Source organism: Tiliqua scincoides, chromosome 4 (genome assembly GCF_035046505.1).
Source record: "Tiliqua scincoides isolate rTilSci1 chromosome 4, rTilSci1.hap2, whole genome shotgun sequence".
NCBI lineage: Eukaryota > Metazoa > Chordata > Lepidosauria > Squamata > Scincidae > Tiliqua > Tiliqua scincoides.
Genome location: NC_089824.1, coordinates 5,335,172 through 5,361,595, shown reverse-complemented (window position 1 = coordinate 5,361,595; position 26,424 = coordinate 5,335,172).

The window sequence follows — 26,424 nt, the reverse complement described above, 5'->3', positions numbered from 1 at the left end:
CAACTGTCTGAGACAATGGAAAATTGTTGCCAGTCAAATTATGGAGAGAACTGGACTAGGGTAGACCACTGGTCTAGCTCAATATGGACATTTTTGACACCAACTGGAAGAGGTCCTCCCCGAGACAAGGGATTCTACAAACCCAGAATCCCTAATCATGAGAAGGATCTCTTCTCATGAGACAGTGTTTGTCACTGCAGACTAACGCTGTAGTATGGAGAAGCACAAGATTTCAAAGCCCATCAGCATGGGGATGGGTCCGGTGGTGTAGCTAGAGGGGGTGCAAAGCACAAGGTTTTACAGGGAGCCTCATCGTGGCATATAAGTGGCCCCTCCCCCTCCCCTTCAGATCAATTTTGGATGGTGGGAGCAAAACAGAAGCAAATTGTATGCCGTGGTGAGTCTCCCTGCAAAACTTAGTGCCTTGCACCCCTTCTAGCTATGCCACTGGATGGGTCTTGCTTGCATGCTCTCACTGCCCCCCTTCCCCTCCAATCCACACATTGGCTTACTCACTAACTTGATAACATCAGACTAAGGTTACAATTGCTTAGGAATCAATGTACTATGCTTTCTGGGGGCATAATTGTATGGTGTAGACCCATTTAATAATACAACAAAGATCCCCCCCCCTTCAAAATTTTGCTCATTTTATCCACATCCATTTTGCTTCCTTTGGAATTATTTCAGATATTGCTCCTGAGCCAAATGTTCCAAACGTAGCTCAACGCTTTGCTAGAGGTGAATTTAGTGGCAACTTCTTTGGAACTTATTTGACCTCTCTCTGAATTCCTGGGGTGCTTCACCCTAGGAATAAGTCCAGCATTGCATCAGAATTCCATGTCATGCAAAATTTAATAGCAACGCTTTCTAACAAGCATGGCAAACACCAGAGAACTCTCATTCAGCACTAGGATCCATTCAGTTCCCCCACCCCATGTGAATACGGAAACTGCAGGTGCGCTCCCCTCCCATGTGCCCATAAACACTCTCCAAAGGCTTACTGGGGCAAAAATGTTCTTGCCTGTACAAGAACAGAGAGATATAAACCACTTGAGCGTGTAGTGATGCTTAGCCAGGCTTCTGATGGCCTGAATGCATGAAAAAACTACATCGATGCTCACCAGAAGCTTTCCCACTGGTGCTGGATCACAGAGTTGCATCTGCCGGACCAGGTGAGTCCTGCGCAAAGGTGAGGGAAGGGCAGGGGAAGATGAAGAAGGGGTGGAAGGGGTCAGGGAGGAAGGTGATGGGACAGGGTGGGTGGATTGGGCCCAGAAGGAGGACAGGTTTAGTGGCACAAGTGAGTACACCATATCCTATCCCCCTTCCCATTCCTGATCCACTGACATGGGTCAACATGGACTTGTACCAGCAGTAGAAGGGCACAGAATAGAACTGGTGCATGTTTGAGTTGACTGAGTGTATTCATAGTGGATCCATACTTCCCTTCACCCAAGGAGACTTCCTATGGGAGACCTCCTCAAGGAGACCTCCCCATTCCTCCATGGGGTGCAGCAAAACCGGCAGTGCTGCTGCATTGGTGCAGAGGACCGTCGGTAGGATTGTGCTGTCTGTCTGCCACTTGGAATGAACCTACCAGTGAGTCAAGAACAGCCATTTTGGAAACACCGGTTCACAGCATGCATCAGCGCTAGAAGGCACTGTAGGGAAGGTTTCTCCTTATCGAGTGAAAAAACAAACCCTTCTGCATTTCCATTCCTTGAACAGATGTCAAATAGCCAGAGGCTGACGTTGGGGTAGCGCTGGGGAGGCAATTTCTTCCCATATATATTTTTGGCAGGTAAGGAACTTACTGTATTACTGGGATGATAAATGAACCTTTCAGAAACCTGTCGTGTATATAATTGCACACACAGACAAAACAATGAGTCGCTTATTAGTTCAAAGCAGCATTGCGGGCAGTCGAGCTGAAAACAGCAACTGAGGTGGTTTCTCGTGGGCTTGTGGGAGATTAGATGGGGACACTGTTGTTTCGGTCTGGCAAGCTTTTCTTCCTTTTTTTTTTTTTTTAAATAGCAGTCAAGTGTTTCCATTGCTATTCTGTAAAAATGTGAGCAAGAGGCGACAAAGGGGGAATTGGCACAAGTTGCCGATTCCTCCCGGTCAATGCAGAGTTGAGTGTGGGCCATTTGGACGTGCTTAACCCATGGCAACCCTCAACCCTGACTGTTCATTGGAAGGACAGATACTGAAGCTGAAGCTCAAATACTTTGGCCGTATCATGAGAAGAGAGAACTGTTTAGAAAAGGCGCTGATGCTGGGAAAAGGAGGAGGGGACGGCAGAGGATGAGATGGTTAGATAGTGTCACCAAAGCAATGAACATCAATTTGGACAAACTCCAGATGTTAGTGGAAGACAGGGGGGCCTGGCATGCTGTGGTCCATGGAGTCATGAAGAGTCGGACACCACTTAACGACTGAACACACGCAACCCATGGCAAACGTACAACCAGCGTCTCAGTCAATGATGGCAGCCTCCTTATTGTTTTTTTAATTCACAAACCAGACTGATCGCATCTCTCCAGTTGAAAGCTGGCAGTTGTGCCAGAAGTCTGAAGATAAGCAAATCTTTGTAACGCTTGCAACCTGACCATTTGTGTACAGTGTGCTTTCCTTGGATGTTTGTTGCTATGTAACCATACAGCCTCATTGCGAAGCAAACTTCTGAACAAAAAATAGGGTGATCCAGAAGAATGTTGTCACCAACCTCAGCAGTGGACTCACCCTGCTTTCATCCTGAACCATCTGAACTCTCGGTTTGGTGACATCAAGACTTGATGACTGTGCTGTACACAGAACAGCCCTTGAAGACAGTCCAGAAGCGATAATGAGAGCAGAACAGGGCAGCCCATGTATTCAGAAGGGCTTGGCAGTCTGATTCTGTTGAACTGCTGTTCCTGCAACTGCAATTTCTGCTAATTTGTGCTGGGCAGAATCCAAGGCCCTGGTTTTGACCTTTGGAGTCCTTCCCAGCATGGTGCCAGACTATCTGAAGGGCCACCTCCACCCCATGTGACAACCTGTCCCCTGAGGTCATCTGAGGAGCACTCTTGCATGTGCCACCACTGACTGAGGCGAGACTGATGGTGACAAAAGGAAGGGCCACAACTTTGAAACACAGGAGGTGTGGTCTGCAGGATGAGCTGCTGCCTTGCTTCAAGAGGCTAAGCAGTGTCAGCCTCTGTCTCGCTTCAGATGGGTGACTGGAATGCCACTGATGTTGCTGAGAGAGCTCTGAAAGAAACGTGGAGGAGGATGGACTATGGAGGTGTCAGGCATGGATAACATCCTGAGAACCAGCCCAAGGCTTGATTTGAGGCTGCCTGTGGAAGCTTCGAAGGCAAGAGCTGTGCAGTCAGGATGACAACTGCATGATGAAGGGAAACCTTTGAAGAAATGAAGGATTCTATGACTTTCCCCCATAGAATAACACTTGTAAAAACCCCATTTGATGGGGAAAAAGGTCGGCCTTGAGTCTATGAGAAAGGCAGCATCTAAACAGACAAATAAACAAATAAGCAAATAAATAAATAAACTTCCCTCCTAATAGAATTAAAATCTGCCTCCTCTGGTAGCGTATCTAGAGGGGGTGCAAAGCAACACCTCCGTTTTGCTCTCGTGGCCTGGAATGGCTCCAAAGGGGAGAGGGAGGGGCTGCTTGCATGCTGAGGTGAAGCTCCCTGCAAAACTTAGTGCTTTGCACCCCCTCTAGCTATGCCACTGGCCTCCTCCCTGGTAACCTTCTGTCAGAGGCTGAAGACTTTTCTCTTTCATATTGGCTGCTTCCCCGGTTTAATTCTGCTCCCTTTTACATATGCCGCATTCGTATTATATCTATGTATTTGTGGTTTGGCTGCTTTGTATCTGCTGTATTGCATGGTATTGAGTTGCCTGTGAGACAACTTGGGCAGCTTAGTTTTGAAAAGGAAAGGGAGCATATACAGCCTTTAAACAGAATGCATCAGGTTGGCACCCGCATGTGGGAAAGGAAAAGTGGGAGGACATTTCAGGTCAGGTTTAATTTACACATACCCAGTGGGCCTTCTGGCCCTTATGTCTCCTCCTGGGACTGCTGAATTCCCCCTCCTCACACACACACACACACACACACACACACACAATTAAAAACAAACAACACAAAGCCTTTCCAATTCAGAGCTGTTTCTGATGAAGGTCTTCATATTGTGCTCTAGGGGGGCAGGGTGACCAGATACGTTGGAGGACAGAGTGCCTATACCTTTAACCATTGTATAGAACAGGGGTGTCCAAACTTTTTGGCAGGAGAGCCATATCATCTCTCTGACAGTGCATAGGGGACTGGGGGAAAGAATTAATTTACATTTAAAATTTTAGGGGATTCAGGGTCTCTGAGGGCTGCAAATGGCCCCCAGACCAGGATTGGGGCACCCCTGGTATAGAAGAAGGAATTTTGGCAGGTGCAATTTTTTAAACCCTTCCATGTTGATCTTCATCAGTCAAAATCCCTTCTTCTATACTGTGGTTAAAGGTATAGGCACTCTGTCCTCGTATTTGGTCACTGTGGGGTGGGGGTTCAATTAGGACCAGCTCAATTAAAACCAGGTCAACTAAAGCAGTTGCCTCAAGCAGCAGATTGTGTGGGGGGTGCCCATCTCTGTCCACCACTTGCAAGGGCTCACTCCTTGCCTGGAGCCTTGGTTCAGGATACAGAAAATTGCAATGCTTATGTGGTCTTCTGCTCTGCCTAAACATTTCTCTGCTTCTTTCTCTTCTCACCCATTGCCTCCTCTCCCTCCCACAGCCACAAAACCTCTGGTTTTCCAGCTCCGGTTCCCTGGGATAACCATTGGGATTTCCCTATGTCCAAATCCCCCTCCTTTTTTCTTGTCCTTGCCTGTACCATTACGTGCACCCTTTACATTGTTAGGATTTCATCCTTTCTTCTTCCTAGAAACCACTTATGTTCAAGGCCTTGTTGGTGACTCCTGAATGTGTTTATTTTTTTTTTTATTTCCCCTCCTTGTTATTGTATTACTGTAATAAATGTTCTCCATTGTCGCACCTTTGCCCTCAACTCCCAATTTCTTGTCTGTCATTCCACAGAGTTGTGCTACTGTAGTGCTACAGAGTTGTACACCCTCTGGGTGCAGAGCCTAGTAGGGTGCTATTGGCTTCATGCACATGTAGTAGATCTGCCCCATGTGCAAGTTACATGGTTCCTAAAAAGCATGCCTGCTAACACAGCGACTTGGACTTTTGTGTCCGTCTTTAAATAATATATACTATATACCACTGCGACAACATGGCTCCAGGCAAAAATATGAGTTAGACTGAAGAAAAATCCATGCTTTCCCCCCCACAGGTTAAAAAGTATTTCTGCAAGTGTTCTCCAAAAAGAATTAAACTGTGTTTGAAGGGTAGGGAATTGCCCATTAGATGAAGCTCCCACCAGATCAATAAGGCTAATCACCAAGAACGGGCCTCCCCAGGGCAAGGCCAATGGGCTGCTGGCTTCAGCGTTCATGGGTCCTTCGGTGAGAAATCAGCAACTGAAAAGACATTTCTGCTATTACAGAGGAGGACGTTTGTGACGTTAAGCTCTGTTCTGAGAAAAAATGTAATTTGGCGGAGAGCTAATGGACACAGCAAGAGAAAGGCCCTAAAAAGGGACTTGATACAGTCTCCGTGTGAGCATGACAACATTATGCGATGCACACTGGACCCAAGCACTTTTGCCTGGATCCTGATGCTTCCGTTGGTGGAATGTGTGTTCCCCCTGCAGACAGATTTTGGTAGCATTGGGCTGTCGTCTATACAAACTGACCCCAAGCTGGAGCTTTTGGAGATCAGGCTAGGGGATGATGAAGGTACTTGGTGACAATGAGATCCAGGATCATATGCTATCTCATCTATTCCAGACAGATTCATGGGGTATAGACATATCAATGGCTATTGGCAGGAGGTCTGGTCTAGAGGGTTGAGCCTCCATTTGCCTGAAGATAACATCCGAAGGTCGCCAGTTTGAGGCCACCGGCACCGTGCGACCTTGAAGCAGCTGATAAGCTATTCCATCTGCTCTGAGCGTGGCAGGATGGAGGCCAGAATGTGCGACCAGATCAAGAAAGAAACATCTGAATGTTGTGGTTTCTTGAAAGATAGAACCTTCTTTCAATTGTAAAAATCCCTACGGGGATTTAAATTGCCTGCCTATGTAAACCGCCTTGAATAAAGTCTAAGGAGAAATCAGAGGACCAAGAAAGGTGGTATAGAAATACCTGTATTATTATTATTATTATTATTATTATTATTATTATTATTATTATTATTGGCTGAGAAGGCCATATGAAACCCTGGGTTCAGAGGCTTGGAGATATCTAATGGACCATTGGGAAAAGCAGGACGGTGGATTCGATGGATCTTTAGGAGACTGTGCAGATAACCTCTTCTTTGTCCTAGCGATTTTCCCACATTGGTGCAGGGTCCACTGTTCTGCAAGCTGCCTGCCATTTGGCACGGTCCAGGGTGTCTTCTGGGGCGGTCGCATGCCTGCATGTCTTCTTTCAACCAGTCGAGCCACCACTTCTATGGTCTTCCTTGCAGACGGTGTCCAGTTGGAGATAATCAGTATGCCATCTTCACCATGCTCGCCTCATCGTTCCAAATAACTTGGCTTTGCCAGTGGAGTCTTGCCTCGCGCATCTTGTCGGCTGCGCAGATAACATGAGATAAATTTTATAGTCAGAGGTCACTAAGGGCAAGGAACAGGTTTAATCCCACTCAAGTGGTGTTCCTGAATTTTTGCAGTTTTGCAGGGAGCCTCAGCGCGGCATGCAAGCGGACTCTCCCCCTCCCCTTTGGAGCCATTGAGGGTGGTGGGGGCAAAATAGAGGCATTGCCTCCATTTTTCCCCCACCACCTGGAATGGCTCAAAGGGGAGAGGGAGGGGCTGCTTGCATGCCGTGCTGAGGCTCCCTGCTTTGCCCCCCTCTAGCTACGCCACTGACTGCACTCATAATCATAGCCGACATTTTGATTGTTTCTCTCTGTCTATCTATCTGTGTATCTTTCTGGGTTTCTTGGTTCCCTGTATCTTCTGCCTGTCACACTGATGTGCATTTGGGGGAAGCAAAAATAGAGAAATTTGTTATTCCCCCTGATCTTGCAGTTACAAACACAGAGATAACGTGAAGTCAACAGAACAAAGGTGCCGGAAAAAATGCCACACAGATCATCCCCAGAAGCATTTCCCGAGCTAAAATTAGGAAATAATTGTAGAGTGTCAAATAAATGACTAGTTCTTCTTGTTGATGCTGCTTTGAAACACCCCATTCAAAAAACTGCCAATTCGCCTTCCCCTTGTTAAAGGCACCATAAACACAGAGCACTTCGGCCACGTCCTCATCAACGTGGCCTGAATGATCTCAGGGATGTGGTGCCAGTATAAACACCAGATGGGGAGCTGACCCAGCCCAGGAGCTGGAGAAGGGGGTGGGTTCGCTTTCCGAGAAGATGGGAGCTCACAGCTGCCATGGGGCTTTATGCGTCTGTGTGTTCTATTAATGTCTGCTGGTTGTACAGCAGGCCTGATCAGCTTGTGGCCCACCAAGACAAATGCATTCCCCCCCCCCATTCATATATGGTGGTTCATGAGGACCTTGATAAAAAATTGGGGGGGGGAGGGGGCTGAAATTGTTACTGGCAGATGGGCTGGACTACAATAATCATGATAGTTCAATAATCTTGGTGGTTCACAAGCAAGAGTGAGAGAATTCAACATGCAAACTCCCTGTGTGGGAACTGTCTGGCCCACTTTGAGTTGGATTGGGTCCCCTTCAACTGGGCCTAACTTGAAATGGAGCTCAGACCCTACCACTTCCCTACTCTTCCTGTCACCTTCCCCAAGCAAGAAATCTTACCTAAGGAAGAAAGAGAGGCCAACTAGCAGCCCACAAGACCTCTCTGTGGTTGCTATGGTGCACATCACATCATTTTGCCAATACCCCCCTCCCCCCATAAATGACACAAATGAGACAGAACCAGCATTTCATAAGGTCACTTGAATTGCTTTCCCATTAAATTCAATACATCCTGCAGCAGTTCGTATCTAAATGAACCTCTCCTCCCCCCTTTTGGTGTGGGCACCTACCCATGAGAAGACAGGTGCAACTGTCACTTCCCCCTTGGTGTTACCACCCTGGCGCCAACCAAGATTGCCTCTTGCCTACCCCAAATTTCCCCCCACCCCTGGAAAGACAGCTGTGTTGCTCCTCCATCCCACACCTGGCAGCCTTTGAGATGGACTTTGCAATTTGAACCCGAGGGGGGTCACCAGCCTTTGGGACCTGCAGGCAGCAATGTGCTTTAGTCCCAATTCTGGCTGGCCCAAAGCACCAATCAAGAGCTTCTTCCTTGCCTTCTGTGGGGCTGAACTGGGCAAAGAGAGCGCCCCTCCCTTACTGGCGAAGCTGCTGAATCCTGTCAAGGACCACAAGGATTAAGAAGACAGTAAGGATTGTCTACAAATTGTGGGAATGGATTTGAGGACAATCAAGTGGGAGTGTTGAGTCTTAGGAAGAGGGTTTTGATGAGATTCTCCAGGAAGGACAGGTAAGTGCAAAGGGTTTACTGCTGCTCTCAGCACAGTCTCTTAATCTCGGCACTCCAGAGGCCTGGAGATTCTGGCACGTTGGTTCTGAAGGTGACTTCAGGCACCATACCCAGAACTGGTGAGATTGTGTTTGAGCACCTGGGGTCTAGAGACCATGTGTTCTGATCCCACTGCCTTTGGATGCTTGCTGCATGTTCTTGGTCACTCACCTTCAGGGTCCTGTCTGGAAATATGGGAAATAATGACCTGCCCCAAAGGTCTGGTGTGGGACTGTAACAGACAAAGAACCATTTTTCTTTATGACCCATCTGAGCTTGCAGTGAACAAAATAATCGAACCTCCTGAGACACAGTGCAAAAATTCAGGGTGAGCTGACTTTCTTCCAGGCTTGTGCTGAAAGCATTCCCTGAAAAAGCAGTCCTCCTCTAGGTCAAGTCAGCTTTCGCTACAACCCTCCTGGCACAGCACTTGCCTTTTGCCCGCCACCTGCCTCCGGCACGTGGCAAGCAAGGAGGGGGCTGTGCTGTACCTATGTGGGATTTCCAGTGGAAACGATACCATCTGTTTGCACAGCTGGTGACCACTGCAGAGCCTGGCCAAGTCTGTGTCATGCCAGGGAGGCTTTCAGCCTTTTGCCCAACTCCTGCTTACCTCCCAGGCTCTGGCAGCAAGCGAGTGCTCCTGCCCTCCCACTTGGCAAGTCTTCTCACTCCGCACCGGCAGCCAGGAATCGTAGCCACACCACATCATGCAGCTTGTATCACAGAGGTGGGAAAGCTACAAAACAGGGCAACTATAAATGGCTGAAGGGGTAGAGAACCTTCTCCACCAGGAAAGGTTAAAACATAGGAGGATTTCTTTGCGTTAAAAAAACATGACTAAAGATGGGTGAGAAAGTATGTGAGCATGAGAGAGAGAGAGAGAGAGAGAGAGAGAGAGAGAGAGAGAGAGCGTGGAATATCAGCTTATAAGCAAATGTTTTTTGCTGGGACCTGAGGTGCTGAAACAGCTCACCAGCCTGAGCCCAGGAGTGGCTCAAAGTGACTCAAAGAAGAGACAACCCTCAGGAGCCCCTAAGAACATAAGAACAGCCCCACTGGATCAGGCCACAGGCCCATGTACTCCAGCTTCCTGTATCTCACAGCGGCCCACCAAATGCCCCAGGGAGCACACCAGATAACAAGAGACCTCATCCTGGTGCCCTCCCCTGCATCTGGCATTCTGACATAACCCATTTCAGACAAGCCCCTGTCCTGAATTCTTCTCTGGCTTGGATTAGAACTACATTTCCATTGAGCCCTATATGCTGTTACCCCATACAAGACCCAAGCAGTCCCAATGGGTGTCCTTGGATCTGCACCAGCTGGTCGCAGATTCGAGGAGACCCATGTCTGGTCTCCCGGCCTGGGAAGGGTGTTAAGATATGGCGGCAGGGTCTGCTGCTGCCTCTGTCCCCTCCCAAATCTGCTCCTACTCTCCCGCCACCCTCCTCCAGCCCAATCCTGCCCCACCCTCCCCCACCCTGTATCTCTCTACAGCCAGCCAGCGGCAAAACCTACCGCAAGGAGCTGTTGCTACGCGTCCTTCAGCGCCACTACCACGCATCAACTGCCACTGGGCCCCGTGCCGGAGGTGCACCCATAACTCCAGCGCAAAAGTGCCGTGTGGCATTTTTTGCAACTTTCGGGCCAGCAGTGCCATTGCAGTGCCAGCACTGGACCCGATTGGGCCTTGAGTTGCTTGAGTGGACTTTCAAAAGTATATGGAGATAGCATGGGGAGGGGGCTGCAGTTTGAAGAAAGAATCCCTCTGGGAGTGCCTGGGGCTTTCTGAATATGTAAAGTGTCTTTGTTTTTATTCAGACCTCATAGCTATTCAAATAAAGCCTCCAGACAGGTACTCAGTGTGTTTGGCCCTTTCCCCCATCTCTAATAAAATTCAAACTTGAAAATTCTCCCCAGAAACCTTTCCGCTCTGTTTTATGTCATCACTTCTGACTTTGTCACTTGCAAATTGCTTTTGGATTCATGACTATTCAAATACCCTTTCCTTTCTTGAATGCCTCAAGGGAAGGTCTGGATCTTCAGCAGATCTCCTTCCTTCCCTCCAGTTCAATTAGCAAATTTCTTATCTCGGAACTGATTCCGACCTCTGACAAGATAATGGGGGTGTTCAGATGAAACTTATCTGATGGGTGGCTCCTCACAGGATGAGAATAGGGAACACACTGGAATGGTGGGGAGCAGTTGTGGAATACCACGAGGCACTGGTGGTTCCATTTTAACCACACGTAGAGGGGGATTTAGGCAGCGTCTCCCAGCATGCTAGGAGGAAACCGAACAGGCTATACATGCTCACGATGTACTCTTATTCTAATCCCCGGAGAGTGCGGGTCAGATAAATACAGTCCAAAATGGTCCGTAAGTAGATAGATCTCCTTGGGCTGGGAGTTTGTCCTTCTTGCTAAAGATCTCCAGAACACATTTTAACTCCCTTTGAGCTTCAGTGCTAAGGATGCAACTTTCATATTCCACAATCTTGGGCATTAAACAAGCATTCCTATAACAAAACTATGATTATCATAATATAATACATGCAAGCAAGAACAATGATGGGAAGAGCGCGTTGAAGTTGGAAGTGATACAGGAGAACCTATTTTTGTTCACTCAGGGGCTTATAGTTTGGAGAACATAATGCACTACTCCCATTAATTTCCATTAAGGGCACAATCCAAATGTGCCCTTGTGCCAGCCCGGGAGGGTCGCTGTGCTGTAAAGCATGTTTGCACCTCCTTAAGAGTCGGGGAGGCCGTCACAAGGACGTATGCTGGCCTCTCCACACCAGAGCAAGACCCTGGCTAGATAAGTTTGCACGGGCCTTTCCAGGCTGGCACAGGGGCCTAGGGTGTGCGTGTGGGGAGGGTAGGCAATAGGTGGGCCTGTGGGCAGGCAGGCAGGGAGTGGGAGGCAGGACCAGGATCCGGCACTTATGCCGAATTCTAGCCCTGTTCCCAGGCAGCCCAGGACAGCTCTGGGCTACTTGGATTTCCGCCATCCCTTTAGGTGGTGCAAATCCGAGTAGCCCATTAGGGCTGCTGTGGTTCTTCCAGGGGTAAGGGGGATTATTTCTCCTTGCCCCAGGTTGAGCCAAACCAGTCCCAAACTTGCGCTGGTCCACTGGCCTGCCTGTTCCAGCACAAGTTTGATTGCGCTGTAATTTGTGCAAAAGAACATTGTGCCCCATTGTTGATCTGCCTTTGGGGAAAGAGGGAACCCAATATCTATCTAATTTTTGCTAGTGTGGCATGTCTTGGACCAGTCCTGAAATTTTCTTCTACCAGGGCAGGAGGTTCAGAATGATTCTTTGTGCTCCATCCTGATTCTGTGATTGTGTCTGTTCTCATTTCAACCTCATAGAGCACAATCGTAACCAACTTTTCAGCACTCCCTAGCCTCTTCAGCGCTGGCCTAGCCGCAATGCAGCCCCAAGGTAAGGTAACAAACATACCCTTACCTTGAGGAAGCCTCCTTGACTGCCTCCCCACTGCAGGATGCAGTGCACCCACATTGGCACAGCTATGTCAGTGCTGGAAAGTTAGTTAGGATTGTGTCCATAGAATCATAGTTTAGTAAGCCTAGAAGAGGCAAATGCTGAATTCTTTAGATGGCTGGCAAGGCCTGTAGGATGAAAATGCAATTCTGGAGACGGCAGATTAGCTCACAGATGGTCAACAGGGTGAGGTCAGGGCACTCTTTAGAATGTGTTCTATGTGACCCAGTGGTGGGGATGCTGGAGTTCAGTTCTCAAAATCTGTATTGATTGACCAAGTTTGCTTGTATGGCCTGCCCAAGCCTCTGGCTTTCCAAATCTGCTATACCATAATAGTTCTCAAGACTTTAATTCCAAGGCAAATCCATTGGTCTTTTACAGCAATTGCAAGGGGGAGGGGGTGGTGGAAGAAGGAGATGATGCTTCTGTGAGCCCTGAAGTCTAGTGTGCAGGGGACTTTCCCTTTCAGCGCTTTCTGTGCCAGCTAACTGTTCCTTCCCCATTCATCAAGGCTTGAGCATTTCACCATCGCCCTGTTCATCTTACTGTCTTTGGTGTGGGACAGTGGCATTGCTAGGGGGTGCAGGGGGTCTGGGCTGCACCGGGTGACACGCATGGGGAGTGACACCACTTATTGTTGTCAACCTTCAGTCTTGAAAGACTATGGTATCGCGCTCTGAAAGGTGGTTCTGGAACAGCGTCTAGTGTGGCTGAAAAGGCCAATTCGGGAGTGACAATCCCTTCCACACTGGGAGCAAGTGCAGTCTGTCCCTGGTCTGTCTCCCTGGCTATGGGCCTTCCTTCTTTGCCTCTTTGCCTCAGACTGCTGGCCAAGTGTCTCTTCAAAGTGGGAAAGGCCATGCTGCACAGCCTGCCTCCAAGCGGGCCACTCAGAGGCCAGGGTTTCCCACCTGTTGAGGTCCACTCCTAAGGCCTTCAGATCCCTCTTGCAGATGTCCTTGTATGGCAGCTGTGGTCTACCTGTAGGGCGCTTTCCTTGCACGAGTTCTCCATAGAGGAGATTGTTTGGGATCCGGCCATCATCCATTCTCACGACATGACCGAGCCAACGCAGGCGTCTCTGTTTCAGCAGTGCATACATGCTAGGGATTCCAGCACGTTCCAGGACTGTGTTGTTTGGAACTTTGTCCTGCCAGGTGATGCCGAGGATGCGTCGGAGGCAGTGCATGTGGAAAGCGTTCAGTTTCCTCTCCTGTTGTGACACCACTACTTGCCAAAATTTTTAAAACCTTGGTATTTTCAAACAATACCATCATGTTATATATCAATTGATGCATAATTTCATGCAGAGTATGATGAAACAAACCATGTTGAAATATCTCTATTCTATCAAAAGTTATGGACAGAGAAACTTTTGGGATGGGGCGATGGTTCATCACCACACCCACTGTCCGGGGTGTTGCCCCACCCACCGCATTGGAGGAGGCCCATCATAGAGGTGATGCGCTGGCCTCCCACACCAGGTGAAACAAACCCTACCAACACTGTGCGCTGTGGGTGGCTGTGGGTGGGGGGAACGTGGATTGGAGGTAAAACTGGGTGGGGAGGGGGAGGAATGGGGTGGGGAGACAGTGGAAGGATGGGGCTAATTAAATGTACAGTAATGGTGGTGGTAGTCATCATAGTCATCATCATTGCACTTGTTGTTGCTATTATGGGATGGAGCAAAGAAGGCTATTTGCAGGCAAGGTTTGAATGTATGAATGAATGAAATGGGCTCTAGATCCACACAAACGCAAGGTGTCAGCCTTCTTAGTTGTTCTTTTCAGTTTCAGCTTCCAGGATCTAACAAGTGAAGTCAATGTGGCTTCAAATCCCAGTGAACTACCCTTTTTAGTGCCATGGTGAAGCCCACCCAGCTGAATGCAAATATGGCTAGGCATGAAGTGATGTGGACTGGCTGGGGTGGAGTTTTGCATCTTAGATCTAGCATCTAGCCCACAATTGCTCTAAGAGGTGGAGAAGGATGTGCTGAATAGCATTCGTCTGGGAGTAGCAAGGGAAGCACCAGAGTATCTGGCAATGTTGTGACAACAGCAGGAGTGGGAAACAGCCATAATGCAAAGGGTGGCAGAAATAGGACTGGACAGTCTCCAGGGAATAGGGCAAGGTTGCAGGGGCTTAACCCTCCTTTTTGACACCCGCTTTGAGCATCCTTGGGGCTTGAGCCACCTCTAGCCTAAGCAGTGATAGAAACACTAAATAGCAGCAATGAGGTGAGTCTGTCATGCCATAAACTAAGCTCGACAAAGTAGAAGGCATCCCCATCAGAACAGGCCAGGTCCAGGACAAAGTCCTCTGAGTCCTTCTTCCAGTAAACGTCTCACCCCAGGCTCCGCGGCTGGTGCTTGGACACCCTCCTGATCCCAGTCCTCTCTGGATTTATGTCTGTAAGGACTTTATTGAACTTTCATTCAAATTTGAAAGCTGGCACACTTTCAGATTTCCAGGTGGAACGTTAAGTAACAATGAGATAGGCAGGCTGAATGTTTTGCAAGTATGCTGAGAACTTGTCAGAGACCATGGCCCAAGTGCACTGCAGTTGAACACTGCCACTTTTATGGCACCCATTTTGCTATTCGAAGCCAGTCCTCTGATGCAGAGATTAAATGAAAGGTTTCCAAAAGGATACATTTGCATTTCTCAGCACCTAGCAGTTAGAAGGATCTTGAAATTGTATCATAAAGTGTAATGACACAGCAGTAACTCCCCTTATTTCACACCTCGGCATGTGAAGTCCACTTCCTTCCCCCAATAACAGCTTTATGGGATTCCTTTCCAACCTGAGTGCATGATAAAACATTAAGTTCCCAGGATGCCACAGGACTCTCAGCCAGGATTCCCAGCAATCTTTCTCCCATTGAGTTGCATTTGAACATCTGAAGCTTCTTTAGAGGGAACAGTCTCCAATATGGTTGCAAATGAGCACTGATGGGAGGTCTTAAAAAGTCTGCATTTGATGAGGAAGAAAGAAATGGAAGAAAGGATCCTGGTGAAAGGGAAAGAGGTGGAAAGGGGCAGCAGATTTCATTTCTTGTTTAAAAAGCAGTGCTGGAAACAAAGCCTGTTGAAATGAAAAGGTCATAGCTGCTCATTGAGAGTTGAGTAGTGGTGGGACCAAGAGGACCTTTCTCAGGAGTTCGTTCCAGATTTTGAGAGCCATCAGTGGTGTTCCCAGAGGAAGGGCACAGAAACACCTTTGTGTTGCTCTCGCCACCCAGAATGGCTCCAAAGGTGAGAAGACCAGAGAAGAGGCAAATGACTCCATTTGGTTCCCCCACCTGGAATGGCTACAAAGGGGAGGGGGAGGATCCACTTGCACACTGCGGTGACAAAACTGCTCCCTGCAAAACTTAGTGCTTTGCACACTCTCTAGTTACTGGGTTGTGCAGCCGCCTGGCCTTCCAAAAGAGGGACGGTTTGGACAAGGATGACACAGAGCAAAGCCGCAACTGGGGCAAGCCACCAACTCCAGTGCACGGCTTCCATCTCTACTGGTAGCGTACTCACCAAAGTTGGAGTTGGCAACCTTCAGTCTCGGAAGACTCTGGTATCGCGCTCTGAGAGGTGGTTCTGGAACAGCGTCTAGTGTGGCTGAAAAGGCCAATTCGGGAGTGACAATCCCTTCCACACTGGGAGCAAGTGCAGTCTGTCCCTGGTCTGTCTCCCTGGCTATGGACCTTCCTTCTTTGCCTCCCTGCCTCAGACTGTTGGCCAAGTGTCTCTTCAAACTGGGAAAGGCCATGCTGCACAGCCTGCCTCCAAGCGGGCCGCTCAGAGGCCAGGGGTTCCCACCTGTTGAGGTCCACTCCTAAGGCCTTCAGATCCCTCTTGCAGATGTCCTTGTATCGCAGCTGTGGTCTACCTGTAGGGTGCTTTCCTTGCACAAGTTCTCCATAGAGGAGATCCTTTGGGATTCAGCCAAAGGATCACCAAAGTAGTACTTGCAAAACAAGAGAAGGCAGAGACAGCCCCTACACAATCCACATCAGGATGTGGCATGACTTTTCTTTGATGGGACCATTTGAGGCTACAGGTTGATGCTCCAACACAAACATCAAGGAGAAGGCTCACCGCCGCTTCCTATCTTGCTTTCTGTGGATGTGACCACAAGGAGTAAGTAGCATGAACACAGCTGGTGATGTGTCTGAATTTCATAATGACTGAGTCTGGAAGTTGGATTTGGCATGCTTCTAAAACTACAGACCCCATCCCCAGAGTTGTCCTTAGATCTGGATTCTAATTCAAGTTTGAAAACAGTGAAAGTCATTTCTCTCTTCCACCTACTTACCTGGCAGCAGCAGGAAGGGTGGGCTTCCTCCCCATTTCCCTGACCCACTATTGCTGTAGCAGGATTTCAAAGACTAGGGAGAGAGAGGGAGGGATGGAGAGACAGAGACCACCCTCCCTGCCATCATCACTGAACCAGGCAGCCGCAGCAGAAGATGTAACTGCTTAATTTTGAGGGGCTGGGGAAGGAATTTCAATCCGCACTCATGTCCCTGATGGGATGTCAAGTCTGCTGCAGGGGCTAAATTTGGCTCAGAATTAGTTGAACTGTTTTCCAGGATTGGGGGGTGGGTGGGTGGATGAGAGCCAAGATTGTTATGAATCTATTGCTTTTCAAACAACAAAAATATGTCCTCAAGTGATTTACATAGCAAAGGAGTGAAAAGTTGGTTCCTTGTCACAAAAGAGCTCACAATCTACAAAGAAGCAGATGGGAGACACCAGCAACAGTCAGTGGGAGAGACGCTGCTGGGATGAAGAGGAACTGTATCTTTTTCCATGCTAAACATATGACAGCCCCCACCGTGAAAGGTGCATCTTTGCTCCATTAGCAAACTTGGAGAAAACAGATTTGTTTGTCAAGTCCAGTTCTATACCAAGCTGAACTGGGGGAAAAGGTTTGCCCATCACTAAATAAAGGGGACCCTCCACATACACGGGTCCCATATCTGCAAATTTAACCATTCACAGATGTAGAGGGTCTACATGGGTGCTTCCAGAGGCTCTCTGCAATGACTTAGCTCAGGGGTTCTCAAACTTCTCAGGAGTAAACCTCCTGAGATAAGTCTTTGCGGGGGGCAGGAAAAAAGGTAGCAACACAATCCCCAGGATTGTGCTGCTGTAGAGGCGGGGGGGGGGGGCTTTCTAAAAACACATCTTACCTTCTGCCAGGTCTGGGGGGTGCAGGAACCCCGCAGAGTTCTCTTCAGGGCTCCCCGCAGTTTGTGAAAAGTGAAAATAGCAATTGAGACCCACTTCCATTTTCACAATCACAACCCAGAAGTGGGTCACAATAGCTATTTTCACTTTCTACAAGCTGCATGGAACCCTGCAGAGCACTCTGTGGGGCTCCCCACATCCCAGCAGAAGGTAAGATGTGTTGAAAAAAAGCCCCCTGCCCCCACAAGTGGCAAGATCCTGGGAATTGCATTGCTGCCTTCCCCTGCCCCTTAAGGGGGCAAAGGTCAGGGCTCTCAGGCTGGGGCATCATGACCCCCCCCCCCCAATTTGAGAACCACTGACTTAGCTGGCGTCTCCAGAGGCTTACAGGTCTCAGAATGGCCCATAGAAGCCTCCAGAAGCTACTTTGGGTTTTCAGAGACAACTTCCAGTTTGACCAGAAATATATTCCAGTGGCTTCTGCAGGCCATTCGGAGCCCTGCAGAGGCCAATAAAGTAGGTCGCCAGGCTGGAGTAACCTAGGAGAGGCCTCCAAGTTTCAGTTGTGCAAACTTTGAGAATATACCCCGGCATCTGCTGGGGGGAGGTTATGGAACTAAATCCCAATGGGTAAGGAGGACCCACTGTATAATGGGATCCAAGGGACCAAGCCTGAGAACGTTCACTCCCAAGACATGGACTGATCAAACAGATCCCTGGAGCAGATCTCTGACCGAGTTCAGCCTCAGAGTTGCTGGATGAAAATGTGGTCCAGCTTGATCCCATTTTATTTACAGCACGATACATTTCCCAACACCTGTTGCTTAATGGCTGTTGCTCCAGCCACCTTTCCTCTGCAAGCCGGAGCAGCGAGTGATTTTGTGTTTTCACATTTGAACCCAACATTTTAATTATAGTTCAAAGAACAGAGCACGATTATTAACATTTTCTCTCAAGCAGACACTCCTGCACTTTACGGTCTTAATGAAAAGCTAATTAATTTTTTCCAGGCCGTTGTGATTCCTTTTCCTGCTCAACTTGCTGATTTCCAATTTGACATTCTGCATTAATTAGATAAGGAGGGAAGCCAAGGGGGGGCTTTAATTGCCTGCGATGGGGCGGGGATTTAATCCCGAACAAAATGTCTTTATCTTCAATCAAAGGTGAGCAAGGTAGAAATTAACAGCCAATGTAATGCTTTTTCCCCTCTATGAAAACCTATCTAGCATGAAATGCCACAAGCAAAGCATGTTTGTCTTTTTCTGAAGTCTTTCTGGTGCTTCGGAGATCTTCTCCTCGGCATGATGAAAAGATATAATTCCACACAGAGATGAGCTCTTGAGCTCAAACGAGGGAGAGTCATAAGCAGCCACTTAGCTTTACAGGGGTGATTTGGCTCTCCAGCCTGCAAATATTTATTTATTTATTTATTTTCTTTGCAAAGTTGTAGGCCTGCCCAGTGGCATAGCTAGAGGGGGTGCCAAGCACTAAGTTTTGCTGGGAGCCTCATTGTGGCGTGCAAGCCCTCCCCTTTGGAGCCGTTCGGAGCCCCTTGTCACCTGGACCTCCAGCGCACCTGGAGCTTGTGCTGTCGTGAAGTGCCTATATGTCCAGCGCACACCAGTAGAACCTGCATTGTACCTGTGCAGGCCCCAGTGGGATGGGGTCATTTGTTTTCTCTGCACCTGTGCACTTAAAAAAAAACATTATATTATTGCTCCTTATTTACAAGGTGCTAGGGAGTGCTTTTTGCAGAGTAAACACACAAGTGGCAAGCCTAAGCACCAGTAATAGACTTAGAAATATTTATGGATTTATTTAGCAGTTAACAAGATGGCCTATAGCAATTAATACATTTTATTTACACTACCCAGGGCTGATAATGGACAACTAAAGCATGCTTAATTGGCTTTTAACTACTGGTGTCTTGTTAGACCTGCTTTTCTCCCCCTCTCTTCCTGTGTGCCCGACAGCGCTGGTATTTCTGGGAATGCAGACGTGATTTTTATGTGTTGTTGGTTTTAATTACCCTCTTTATTGCTTATGCAAATGCACAGCCATTTTGCATGCCAAGGAAGGGTCAGTGGTGGGACAGCTCCAAATGGTTTTGCAGCCAGATGCCGCTAGTGACAGCGACAAGGGAATTTCCCTAAGTTTGGATGGAAAGAGGAAGTCACTCCAGAGCTTCTCATGTGTCGTTCCAAAAAGCACCATCCCAATTTTCTGTGATGATAATTTACATGTTTTGAGTCTATCCGATTTGGGTGATATGCTTAGATGAAACAATAGAGTCCAGTAACAACAAAGCCCATTTGGAAGATGCTTTTGCTTTTAATCCAGAAAAAGTGGTTTCCACCGTTTTATTATAATTAATTATATCTTGACCCCACCTTCCTCCAAGGCAATCAGAGCAGCATACATGGTTTCTCCCCTTCCCCCTTACAACAGCCCTATGAGGTAGGTTCGGTCAAGAGACAGCAGCAAGTCCAAGGTCACTCAATAAGCTGCATAGCTGAACAGTGATTTCAACCCCAGTCCAGCCCAAAGTTCAGTCCACTACAACACACTCCTCTTATGCAAGCTCTAATGCCAACGGCAGAACTGCTTGTTCAGAAAAAGCCCATTCGGGGTCCAGCAGTTTGAATTATTTGTGTCAGAAATGGTCCATCAGGCAGTGTGATTGGTGAAAAATGGGAGAAACGATTGTGAAGTTTCTGGGAGGTCTTCAGAGTCAGTTTCATGGACAATGCATTGTAGTAGCCTAGCTGGGTCGTTAGTAAGGCACAGATAACAGTGACAAAACTCTCTCTGTCCAGGAGAAGTGTGAGCTGCTGCAAACCTCCGTGGCACAGAACAAGCTTCACATTGCCCAAGCTCACTTTATACAGCCCTGGAGACCTGAGGCAGGGCTGACTGACAGTATTAGTCAACAAGGATGACAGCTGAAGGCTGGTACCAGCCTCCAAAGGGAGCTGAAGCAGGTAGTTGGAAAGAGGTTGAAGAAAGACGAAGGGGGGGACAGGCCGAAGCTGGAGATGGAGAAAGAGAAGAAAATGGAGGAGAGACAAGGAACAGAGAGGAGGGATCAGAGGGGGGAAGAACCCAGGAGGAGGAAGGAGCCAGGAAAAGTCAGGAAGGAAGGAGAAGGATGGAGTTGAAGAAAGTCAATGGGGAGAATCAAGAGAGAGTGAAGGGGGAGGAAAAGATGGCAGAGAAGCCAAAGAAAACAAGACAACAGGGAGCCGCCTAAACCCCCCAGAGGCATTTCTCAGGGTGAGGGAAAAACACCTGGAAGGAGCTGAGAGAAAGGCACAGCCCCAGTTAGCTTCAGGAGGGCTCTGCCCATCAGATGGAGAAGTAAGACCAGGTTGCGTCTGTGGGAGAAGGACCAGAGGTCTTTGATAAGGGTTTTTCCCAAGGAAGGAAGGATCTCTGCAGAGGATGGCTCCAGGACCAGTCTAGGCAGACAGATTGACTGCACTTGGAAGTCTAGCTCTTTCCTTCATGGTGTTCAGCTGTGTAAAGCCTCCAGGCAACATGGTGGATGAACGTGTTACCCCCAAAAGTGGGGGGAGGCACAGTGGGACTGTGAAACAACTGCAGTAGGAGAAGCAACCGCTCTGTTATTCTTCCTGAGCAAGATCCACTTTCTATACCTGTGATAAAACCATGTCACACAACTTCTGCCCATGCCTTGATAGCACAAATGTTGTACCCCCTGTCAGCTGGACATGGAATTGCCACTGTGGGATGAGGGGGAGGTGGGAGCCGCTGCAACAAAAGGGGTCATATCTTGTGTCTTAGTGGTGGAAGGTGCTTCATACCGCACATGCCCTTTGAACATCCACAAACAAGGCCAGGCCTAACAGTGCGCCCAAGTTGTGACTTGCATTTGACGCCCACTTCCATATATGCTTGGAGAGGCAATGCTCTCATGTATTTTTACTTTGCCATTTTGCAAGGAGAGTAAATGTATTATTATCTCCAGGTTACCGCTCGAGAATAGATTGCTGAGCTGACCTTTTCCTTTCAAGCGGCTGCATTTTATCACTGAAAACACACCCGTTCCCCGTGCCCATTTCTTAATTTTATTTTGAAGGGGAAATATATTTTTAAGAACTCGGAGATCTGGGACAAGAGCGATGGCGGAGGTGCTCGTGGGGATTTGGCCTGGCAAATCCATTATGTTTCAACAGGCAGCAAACTGTGGAGAGAGAAAAAATGCTACAGAACCCTCTCCTTAAAATGTTACATTAGGCCAGAGTAACAGCTCATTAGATTATACAAGGTAGGTTCAATTGCCCAGAAAAGATGCACTGCCTTGTAGGGATGCTTAATTTAATCTCTGCTCTTTACACACATCTGCAGCCACCCAGTAGGTTCGATGTGTGGCCTTCTGCCCAGGCCTATTAGTTGAAACAACACAGAACGCCACAGCCTAAAGAGACACACGCCACTATCTGTGTGTACACTGGAGTTTTTCTGCCTGGGATCTTTCTATAATTCAGGGCCCAGTTCTATTCAATTTTCCAGGACCGATGCAACTGTGCCAGTGGGGTGTGTGCTGCATCCTGCTGTGTGGGGGGCAGTCATCAAAGCCTCCTCAAGCTAAGGGGGCATTAGTTCCCTGACCTTGGGGCTGCATTGTGGTGGCATCGATGGGGAAAGTCGGATAGGATTGGGCTCTCAATCTCACCTTTCCAAAATGCTCCAATGACTCTTGTGCATAATTTTTTTTTTTTTTTTTGGGGGGGTGGAGGAAGATGACTGGCTGAGACATGATTTTGCACAGCTTCAGCAGGGGTGCCAATGGCAGCTTTTGGGGGTTGAAGGCATATTTTGCCCCCATTATGTAGGTGTTGGTTACATCCAGGTGAGATCACTGTAACATGTCTTACTTGGGGCTGCCTTTGAAAACTGTCCAGAGACTTCATCATATATCAAATGCAGAAGTTCAGTCATCAAGAGATGCCATCAAGAGATGGTCATGTTGAATCAAATCTGGCCCCAGCAGCACTGGATCACTGGTTTGTGTAGTGAGGAGAAAAGGATCAGGTGCCTGTAAGGTCTGTTACACAAGTGTTTTAACATCAGAAGAGCCCTGCTGGATCAGGTCAAGCGCCCATCTAGTCCAGCTTCCTGTATCTCACAGTGGCCTACCAGATGCTCAGGGAGCACACAAGACCTGCACCCTGGTGTCACTCCCTTGCACCTGGCATTCTGAGGTAACCTACTTCTAGAACCAGGAGATTGCCATGTACCCATCATGACCTGTAACCTGTGATGAACCTTTCCTCCGTAAATCTGTCCAATCCCCTTTTAAAGGTATCTAGGCTAGGTGCCATCACCACATCCAGTGGCAGGGAGTTCCACAGACTAATTACATGCTGGATATAGAAATATTTTCTTTTCTCTGTTCTAACTCTCTGACACTCAATTTGAATGGATGTCCCCTGGTTCCAGTGTTATGTGAGAGGGAAAAGGACATCCCTCTATCCACCCCCTGCATAATTTTGTATTTCTCAATCATGTCCTCTCTCAGGCACTTGTATTCTAGACTTGAAGAGCCCCAAACACTGTAGCATTTCCTCATAAGGGAGGTGCCCCAGCCCAGTAATCATTTTGGTCACTCTCTTCTGCACTTTTTCCATTTCTACCAGAGGTCATGTCTCGTTATCCACTAGGGTTCCATTCCAGAACCCCTAGTGGATTAAAAAAAAAAAAATCCGTGGATAAAAAAAAAGTGGAAAAATAGATTTGAAAACCCACTTCCAGGTTACTTGCACCTCCATTGCTCCTATTAAGGTCATGTCTCGACATTCACAGGGGTTTGATTCTGGGACTCTCTGCTGATACCATAAAATGTGTTAAAATTAAGAAGTGTGTCCCTTTACAATTGTGGTTTAAAAAACAGCTCTTCTTACTGTTGTAGTGAGGCAGTCAGCAATTAGAAATGCAAAGAACCCCCTGGCTTTGCCTGGCTTAGCTGAAGAATGGAATGATTACTTGCATGACTGTCTCTCTACAACAATAAGAAAAGCAGTTTTTTTTTTTAAACTGTGATTTTAAAGGGATGCATTTTTCCCCTTCTGCAGGGTTCAGCACATTCCTTCTCATTTGCAGGGGCCATTTGTGTCGAGTCAAATCCATGTATAAAAAAATCAGTGTATAACAAGGTTGAACCTGTATATCCTTTTTGAGATGTGGCGATCAAAACTGAATGCAATGCTCCAGGTGTGGCCTGACCATCGGTTTGTACAACGGCATAATAATATTGGCCATTTTATTCTCAATTCTCTTTTAAATGATCCTGAGCATAGAATTGGCCTTCTTGCCGCTGCACATTGGGTCAACACTTTCATCGAGCTGTCCACTAGCACCGCAAGCTCTCTCTCCTGATCTGTCATAGGCAGCTCAGAATCCATGAGCCGATCTTTTAGTCCATTACTTGGCCAGGATTAGACATTCAGGAACAGCTGCTGTGACAAAAATGCACGACACATGCTGCTTGAGACTGTAAGGTCTTTTCGAAAGTGCTCTTTCCCCCCAAAGAAAGGTTGCAGGCCCCTGAACATATTTGGACGGTGGCTGTCGTTTTGATTCAACCTCTAAGTGTCTGTTTGGCTTGCTGGGATCTCTGCATGCACTCATAACAGCTAGTTCTGACCTTTCCCTATCTTTCCCTCCCTTCTTTCCCTTTGGCTGCCTCCACTTTTTCTTGCTTTGCCCATCTGCACGGCCCATCCATCCTCATTTACTCCTTTCGTGATTCCGCTCCCGCTGGTTCATAAGCAACACATGGAGACTGAGTGCTCTCTGATGCAGACCTTGTAGGACATTCATTGATTCTGCCTCGAATGAGAACGTTACGACGGCACTGGGGCAGAAAATAGAGTGTGCTTTAATGTGACACTCAGAGGCATGCATGAGACATACCAATGGGGAGAGGGAACGCAGGCATGGCAGAGAGAGCATTGTTTTCCTCTCTGCAAAAATCAAGTCACTGGAGTTTAAATCCCTCCCTTGTTGCCAATTGTGTTGAGATGCGGACACCTTGCGATGCGTCTTCCAGATGGCGCAATGCGCACGGCAACAGCAGAACACAACTTTACAAGGGTTCTTCTAATCACGTTAGGAGGGGAAACAGAAATAGTCAGAAGAACATTTTGCATTGACTGCTAATGTTTTCGCTTTGCTGCCGACCCAGGCACGGAACGCGGAGATCAGGATTCCACGCGGTTTTATGGTCAGAAGGGGTGCTTTATTCACAGAAAAATGGAGATGGGTTAGCAACAATTAGTCTGTAAAACAGTTAGCAAATGTGATTAGTCGGTGGAACTCCTTGCCACAGGATGTGGTGATGGCATCTGACCTGGATGCCTTTAAAAGGACAGATTTCTGGAGGAAATGTATATCATGGGTTACAAGCCATGATGTTTATGTGCAACCAGTTGTGGACCTACCATAAGGCCCGATTGGCAAAAGCCCCAGGTGCGAGGATGCCGCGAAAGCCTCTCTGAAGCACAGTTTAGAACAGGGGTGTCCAAACTTTTTGGCAGGAGGGCCACATCGTCTCTCTGACACTGTGTTGGGGGCTGGGGGAAAAAGAATTAATTTACATTTAAAATTTGAATAAGTTTACATGTTTACATAAATGAATATATTAAAGGTGAACTTATATGAAAGAATGAAGGTCTTGCAATAGCTCAAGGCCTATAAAAGGCCTTGCACAAAGCAAGGCTGGCCTTTCCTTTGCTGCCTCTGCTGCATCGCAGACATGAAATAGCAAGCAGTGGAGGGAGCCCTCATCCCACAGCTCATGTGAGAGGTCAAACAGTCGCCCTCACGCTGAGAGCAGTTGCGTTGGGCCAGTGCGGGCTCCAACAAATCTCCAGAGGGCCAGAGGCTCTTTGGAGACTGGGGGCTCCCTGAGGGCCGCATTGAGAAACCTCGAGGGCCACATGTGGCTCCAGGGCCGGGGTTTGAGCACCCCTGGTTTAGAGCATCGGGAAACCTCACGGAGGTTTCTCCGACACAGGTGGAGGTCGTGCAAGGCTCTGTGAGCCTCAGGTGAGTAGCAGGGGTGGATTTCTGCATGGGGGTGGCGGTAGCCTGTGGGGGGTGCCATTGCAGACCTTTGCCCTTTGTCGTGGGGCTGGGGAGATCCACTTCTGTGTACAACCTCCTGATTTTAGAAGTAGGCTACCTCAGAATGCCAGATGCAGGGGAGGGTACGGGGACGCAGGTTGAGTCTTGTTGTCTTGTGTGCTCCCTGAAGCTCAGGTGGGCCTCTGTGAGATACAGGAAGCTGGACTAGATGGGCCTTTGGCCTGATTCAACAGGGCTTATCATATGATCTTAACTAAGTGGCGGGGGTGGGGGGTTCTCACCCTAAGTGATGTCCTATCCATTGCTAGACCTTTGCTTAGAGCAGGGCAAGTTTATAGCATCGTAGATTTCCACTTTCTGTTGCAGGAGGGAACCCAATATGAAAAGCAAATAATACATTTTCCAAGCAGAGTGCCAGCAAATTGAACCACGCTGGAAATTAAACTCAAGTGAGAAATGGAACCTGACATGCCTGAAATGGAACTCTTAGTGTACAGCTTATGCACCATAGGAATTCTTGGCCCTCCCTCACCCAAATCTTGCGCGGTGTCATCTCGGTCTTTGGAATAGATAAACCAAATACTGTCTCATCTCGCATAAACAAATCCCAAGGAAACATCAGTAGAGGAGATGGGGAAAGAGTGAACATTTGCACTGAACAAAAGATTCCTGTAACCCTGACAAGGGCTTCACGCTTAAGAACATTTTGCATCAGTCATGCTTTCTGCATATTTTGTTCCGGTCTGTGAGTGCTGGCATCTCAACTGCTGCAAAAGTCCTTGTGTAAAGTCAGTGGCAGTCAGCCCTGCCCACCATTCCTGCTTAGCACTGGTCAGAGGTGTCTAAAAATAACCAGTTGTCCCTTTTACTACAGACTGATATTGGAGTTTTCATGAAGCAGCAGTTAGAGGGCAGCTACGAAGCCAGGCACATCTCAGTGTTAGAGCATCAAAACATAGCTGCCC